This window comes from Haliotis rufescens, unplaced genomic scaffold (assembly GCF_023055435.1).
Source record: "Haliotis rufescens isolate VD_foot unplaced genomic scaffold, xgHalRufe1.0.p SCAF_13, whole genome shotgun sequence".
Lineage (NCBI taxonomy): Eukaryota > Metazoa > Mollusca > Gastropoda > Lepetellida > Haliotidae > Haliotis > Haliotis rufescens.
In genome coordinates this window covers 24,396,227-24,403,456 of record NW_025963813.1, presented here as the reverse complement: position 1 = coordinate 24,403,456, position 7,230 = coordinate 24,396,227, and the positions used below count along the sequence as shown (strand labels likewise).

At 35.1% G+C, this 7,230-nt stretch overlaps 1 long non-coding RNA gene across 1 annotated transcript; it reads right to left on the bottom strand.

Moving 5' to 3' along the window:
- Positions 1 to 2,906: 2,906 nt before the first annotated feature.
- On the bottom strand, positions 2,907 to 3,605 carry LOC124127140. The gene is made up of 2 exons (XR_006859881.2): positions 3,149 to 3,605; positions 2,907 to 2,972 (listed from the first exon to the last, which is right to left on the bottom strand). It is a non-coding gene; the product is annotated as an uncharacterized LOC124127140 (long non-coding RNA).
- Positions 3,606 to 7,230: the final 3,625 nt, after the last annotated feature.

Genomic DNA, 7,230 nt, shown 5'->3' with positions numbered 1-7,230 from the left:
TATGTATACCTTGCCTAAATACACATAACCAGACTTAATGGCAACATCCCAGAATGAATTATTAATTTTGGACTAAATTTTGAAGATTTTTTCACAGTACTGAAATTGGACCAAATTGGCTAAAGTCCCATAAACAGATGATTTCCAAGAATATAATTTTCTCTTCTTTTATATGTATACCTTGCCTAAATACACATAACCAGACCTAATGGCAACATCCCAGAATGAATTTTTAAATTTGGACTAAATTTTGAAGATTTTTTCACAGTACTGAAATTGGACCAAATTGGCTAAAGTCCCATAAACAGATGATTTCCAAGAATATATTTTTCTCTTCTTTTATATGTATACCTTGCCTAAATACACATAACCAGACTTAATGGCAACATCCCAGAATGAATTTTCAAAGTTTGACTGAATTTTACAGGTTTTTTCACAGTACTGAAATTGGACCAAATTGGCTAAAGTCCCATAAACTGATGATTTCCAAGAATATAATTTTCTCTTCTTTTATATGTATACCTTGCCTAAATACACATAACCAGACTAAACGGCAACATCCCAGAATGAATTTTCAAATTTGGACTAAATTTTACAGGTTTTTTCACAGTACTGAAATTGGACCAAATTGGCTAAAGTCCCATAAACTGATGATTTCCAAGAATATATTTTTCTCTTCTTTTATATGTATACCTTGCCTAAATACACATAACCAGACTTAATGGCAACATCCCAGAATGAATTTTTAAATTTGGACTAAATTTTGAAGGCTTTTTCACAGTACTGAAATTGGACCAAATTGGCGAAAGTCCCATAAACTGATGATTTCCAAGAATATATTTTTCTCTTCTTTTATATGTATATCTTGCCTAAATACACATAACCAGACTTAATGGCAACATCCCAGAATGAATTTTTAAATTTGGACTAAATTTTGAAGATTTTTTCACAGTACTGAAATTGGACCAAATTGGCTAAAGTCCCATAAACTGATGATTTCCAAGAATATATTTATTTCTTCTTTTATATGTATACCTTGCCTAAATACACATAACCAGACTTAATGGCAACATCCCAGAATGAATTTTCAAAGTTTGACTGAATTTTACAGGTTTTTTCACAGTACTGAAATTGGACCAAATTGGCTAAAGTCCCATAAACTGATGATTTCCAAGAATATAATTTTCTCTTCTTTTATATGTATACCTTGCCTAAATACACATAACCAGACTAAACGGCAACATCCCAGAATGAATTTTCAAATTTGGACTAAATTTTACAGGTTTTTTCACAGTACTGAAATTGGACCAAATTGGCTAAAGTCCCATAAACTGATGATTTCCAAGAATATATTTTTCTCTTCTTTTATATGTATACCTTGCCTAAATACAAATAACCAGACTTAATGGCAACATCCCAGAATGAATTTTTAATTTTGGACTGAATTTTACAGATTTATTCCAAATTACTGAAACTGGACCAAATTGGCTAAAGTCCAATAATGAGGTGATTTCAAAGGATATAATTTTTATTCTTTTTTCTATTTGTTTCTTGCCTTAAAATACATTGCAAGACTAAACTGCTCCATCAAAAAATGAAATTTCAATTTTTGACTGAATTTTGAAGATTTTTTCACAGTACTGAAATTGGACCAAATTGGCTAAAGTTCCATAAACTGATGATTTCAAAGGATATAATTTTCTCTTCTTTTATGTTTATACCTTGCCTAAATACACATAACCAGACTAAACGGCAACATCCCAGATTGCATTTTCAAATTTGGACTGAATTTTAGAGATTTTTTCACAGTACTGAAATTGGACCAAAGTGGCTTAAGTTCCATAAACTTATGATTTCAAAGGATATAATTTTCTCTTCTTTTATATGTATACCTTGCCTAAATACACATAACCAGACTTAACGACAACATCCCAGAATGAATTTTCTGCATTACTGTGGGGAAACTTCTGAATGCGGACGAATCTGTTCTATTCACATGGAGAAACCTGAAATGAAAAAAATAAAGTATGTGATGCTAAAATCCCATAAATTGATGAGTCCAATGGATATTTTGTCTTTTTTAATACCTACTCCTCGCTTAAATACACATCATCAGACAGAACTGCAACATTTCAAATTGAATTTTTAAATTTTGACTGAATTTTAAAGATATTTTCCAAATTACTGAAACTGGACCAAATTGGCTAAAGTCCCATAAACTGAATATTTCAAGGGATATTATTTTTCCTTTTTTTCCTATTCATTCGTTGCCTTAAAACACATCATGAGACATAACAGCTACATCACAGATTGAATTATCAAATTTGGACTGAATTTAAAAATATTTTCCAAATTTCTGAAATTGGATCAAATTGTCTAAAGTCCCATTAATTGGTGATATTAGGATATTATTTTTCCTTCTTTTATATATCCGTGCCTAAATACACATCACCAGACAAAACAGCAACAACCGAGATTGAATTTTTAAATTTTGACTGAATTTTAAAAAGTGGACCAAATTGGCTCAAGTCCAATAATAAGATGATTTATAAAGGATACTATTTTTCTTTTTGCTACTTGCCTTAAAATACACCATCAGGCTAAACTGCTCCATCCTAAAATGAAATTTCAGATTTTGACTTCATTTTACAGGTTTTTCTAAAGTACTTGCTATTATATTGTTAAATATTGAATGATAGAAACATTTTTTAAACTGAATGACGGTATATTTTTGTATTGTCACATCATTTATTTCATGAAGAAAAAAATTGAATCAATAAACGTAAGATCATTTTCAGCAGGTTGTGCTCAGTGATGATGAGTGGGGCTTACAAAAAAAAGCTGCTTTTTGAAAAAATAAATGTAACAGCGGTACTCTGGTCGTCTCAAAGATAAGGGAGTACTTGTTGGGTCAGAAGGGATTTATTTTCAATGGGCGTAGAGTGAGAACTTCACGATAGTCCGGATCTGCCCTAAAACATACATAATTTGATATAAATACCATGGGTATGGACAGTATAAAGGCACAAGATAACAACAATAATAATAATACATTTAGATCTATAGTTACCTACTTTTGGCATATATATTTGAACAAATCCTTTCAGATAAAACAAAGTACAGTCTATACATAGTTAATCATGCATACCTTGTCTCAGGGACGCAGGCTGGAACCTCCTTTATTGATGTACAGTGAATAGCCCTGCACAAATAAGTATACTACATATAGATATATTACATATCCACCGTTACACTAGTGTGTATGAAATACAAGCAAAATAAATTCTACAAAAGACTATACATATATATACATGATACATATACATGTATCACTTCTAACCAGTTTATATCTATTTTATAAAATGTACACTTGGCTATTACCTCAGTCAAATACACAGTTAGGGTAAAAGGTAAAATAAATTCCTACGTGCACAAAATAAGTCAACAGCACAATATGTCTACTGAACAGTAAACAGTCACATGTCTAATGTCACACAAAAACATTGTTATTAACTCTGAACAGACAAGCTATGTTAGATCTACGTAGCTGAGGAAAATGACAATAGGACATTTCTTGGAAAATCTCTGATGTTTAGAATTTTCAATAGGACATACCCATAGACTGCTGTATAATTTCTGCAAAATCAATGGGACATTTGTGACAATGGGTAGGCAAATATCCTAAATATTGGACGATCTGTATCACTGGTAACGTTACTCGAAGGCTTGTTGCAAGCGAGATTTCGTACAGTTCAAACATCGTGACACTGAAAGGGCCTTGATCTAATCAGTGTGTGAGGACGCCTGGCGTGCTAAATAAGAAACAGACCTTTACTATCTGGTCATAAGTTTACAACATTCACAGGCTTCGTAGGACAGGTTAAAATCAAACAATGCGCTATTGAAAAAGCATAAACAAATATAGATCTAAGACGGCTCCTTCGCATTATCAAGGGAGGTAACTCTTAATACGTTTTGCTGCCCACTATCAATGTTCTCTTTGCGACACATGAATGGTTTCATAGCTGGGTAATACTTTAGAATGTTGGAACATCATTGGCCCAACATTGTTGTATGTTTGTAAGAGTCTGATATCGCAAATAAAATTTATTCTACAATATTAACACGTAATTTCCATTTTTTTTCTTTGTTCGTCGAAAAACTTCTCACAGTTTTGTATCAACTGGTAAAGTGGCCCGCAGAAAGTGGGTTGAAATAAAATTGTGGATCGGTTAGTCAAAATGGGCCTAGTCAAAACGGGCCGTTACAGTTGTCGTCCTGCGAATGGAAAAATTCGAGGGGTCGTCGTCCTGCGAATACCCCCTCAAGAGAACAATCTGTGGTCGAATGCCAACAACGAATGGTGTACTCTTACGCCACCCTAATAACAACATTGTCTTTTCTCAACGTTGAATTTCGACCATGTGCGAAGTGTTAGTGAGTAATGGATATATTACGACACTCGTCCCCGTCAGATAAATTTTATATTACAACTCGTCTATTTCAAAACGTATCTAACATTTGAAATACATGTACATGTATCGAGCGGTATCGAACTCGTTTAGTAATCTATTTTTACAAAGCCTTTGAGATATTCAAAGACACATGGAAGGCTGAACCCATTTGTTGTAGCTAAGGGTGTGTATGTCAGAGCAGGTGAGGTGCAAAATATCAAACGATCGCGTACACGTTTTCTATTAATGTATTGTAATAGAAGAAAGCAGTTTACCAACCTGCTGTCAGCTGATTCGTTTGTCGGAATTCCGGATTTAGTCTGCACACAGAACACTGAACACCAGCAAAGGCGTTGTTAGAGACAGGCATCGATATGACGGAACTTTATATCGTATGTCAAATGAGTGAGTGAGTGAGTATGGTTTTACGCCGCTTTTAGCAATATTCCAGCAATATCACGGCGGAGGACACCAGAAATGGGTTTCACACAATGTACCCATGTCTGGATTCGAGCCCGAGGCCTTCGGCGTGACGAGCGAACGCTTTAACCACTAGGCTACCCGACCGTCCCGTATGTCAAATGAGAGTTCAAGGAGTTACTTTTGTAAAAAAACATTCACAACCCACACATACCTACCCACCAACAAACTCCGAATGCCCCAAAGACAATCAAAACAGGATATTATAACATCAATGTTGAAGTCTATACATTCCAAATCCTTTGAGATGTTTCAAATGCAATAAATGGTGTTAATTCTAGCGCAAAGTCGGTTACATGTGCTCAATGAATTAAGAATACTCATGTAATGGAAGACTGTGGCAGTAACTTTACTAAGTGCACCAACAACCAATTGAGACCACAAAACATAAATACACAAGAAACATTAATTTTGTTGTTGACAAAAAAAACCAAACATATGCATCTGAAAGCACATCGATAAAACACTCCTTAAGCCTAAACAGTCCACTCCGATTGCGGAATCCCATCCAGAATCTTCCCCAAAATATCAAAGTGGTCAGATAATCAGATCAAACTGTTGGATTCCTTGAGGACATAGAGCACATATCTTGTTGCCCTCAAAGAAAGTGCGAGATAGATCCCCAATCAATCCACGGACCAGATTGTCATTCCAATAATATTGTACACTGGAATTCTAGGGGATTAAAGACTTTAACTTTAATACATCTATCAGTCTATGATTAAATCCATCAATATTCAGCCTACAAGAAAATGATCAAATAAGCTGACAGATAATTTTTACTTGCATCAGTTAATGGGATACCATTATTTTTCCCCTTCCGGCGATAGGGCCACTGGAGGATCTTCAATCATTTTGAGACTGAATGTTATTAACAGCCCAGTTATGCTTGAAGCAAATTTCCAGGCCGTTGCAGTACGACTTACTTTGCACGTTGGGTTTACATTGCACACTGTATGCAATTCTGCCTTCTTCAGCTTTATTCAAGCCCGATAAATCAACTTCCCAAATCAAAGATTTATCTGCATCCTGAAACTGGCACTTACTCTTTGGATTTGTCTCTCACTGACTTTAATCTACATTACGAATCTACGTCAGTCGAAAATAACCTTTATGGAAGTGATCATTTCCCAACTATCTTTTCCACAGTAAATCCATCTTTAAGATGGAATTTTACAATCTGGTCTGTCTTTCAAACTTGACACAAAAAACCCCTAAAAAGCAGCAACTAAAAAACCCCGGATGTTTTAGTTACACTGATCATAGTCAGGCCGGGTCCAACTATAGGACAATGTCGCTTACCAGCTGTGTTTGTAAGTCCATTGAAAAAATTATTCATAATTGTTTGTTGTACTTGGAAACATTTAATCGTTTTACCAATATTCAGAGTGGTTTTAGACTAAAAATATGTACTATTGACCATACGGTTAGTTTGGAAACGTTTGTTAAAATGCCATCATCAATAGTGCGTTACTGAGTTGGGGAGTTGGGTTTAATGCCGCTTTGAATATTATTACAGTTATATCATGGTGTGTCAGCTTAATATGGGAAAAAAGTCGGACGTGATGCAGGTCTCAGACGTTTACTACTTTGGTGCAACCCACGAGCACGGGCACGGTGCTGACAAACTTAAAAAACATAATTAGGGCGAACCGTGACTCGAACCCACAATCGTAGGTTTCTGGCGTGCTCAAGGGACGCAACTCTGCACAGCGAATTGCGGCGTCTTAGGCGACTTGACCGTGCTCCCAAATCATCAATGAATAACACACAGTGTCTGTAATTTTCAATTTATAGAAAGTGCACGATGCGACCTGGAAGCATGGAATGTTTATAAGATCTTCATGAGATGGGGTTGAGAGGCCGTTTGCCTAATTTTACATCTCAGTGTGTAGCATTTCCAGGTACGTGTGGGATTCACATTGTTCTGATTTTTACAATCAAGATCAGGGTGTCAAACAAGTTAGCATATTATCAGTAAGGTTGTTTAATATATAAAAACAATGATCTATTTAGAGTTTAAATGCCTCTGTTGATGGGTAATTGAGTATTTGTCGGCGAGTTTAAAAACCACAGCTAGACCTGACATTGATTAAACTAAAGAAATCGGAAACAAATCAATTACTGTATCAACAAAACGTAAAGTATATACACTACTTACAAATGTATATTTACAGATGGATCCAAGGATGGAGGCGCAGTTGTAAGGTCACTGTCGTACGGTCCAGAACTATATCTTCAACATTACCAGGTAACTGTTTCCTTTTTCTGACCGAATCACGGGCCATTTTATCTG